The following is a 287-nucleotide window of genomic DNA, read 5'->3' on the forward strand; positions in this document are numbered from 1 at the left end:
GAGAGAGAGAGAAAGAAAGAAAGAAAGAAAGAAAGAAAGAAAGAAAGAAAGAAAGAAAGAAAGAAAGAAAGAAAGAAAGAAAGAAAGGAAAAAGAGAGGGAAAGAAAGAAGAGAAAGAGAGAAGAGAAAAAGAAAAAATAAATAAATGAACAGACAAGAGTGCCCTCACCAGCTCATTCTTTTCAGATTCAAAGAACAACCTGAGGATGTTGGTATTAGAGACCTCTCATCAGCTACCTAATCTGTCTCTCCTATCACCAGTTTGTCCTAATGGTATCCTTATCAGC

This window comes from Mus caroli, chromosome 15 (genome assembly GCF_900094665.2).
Source record: "Mus caroli chromosome 15, CAROLI_EIJ_v1.1, whole genome shotgun sequence".
NCBI lineage: Eukaryota > Metazoa > Chordata > Mammalia > Rodentia > Muridae > Mus > Mus caroli.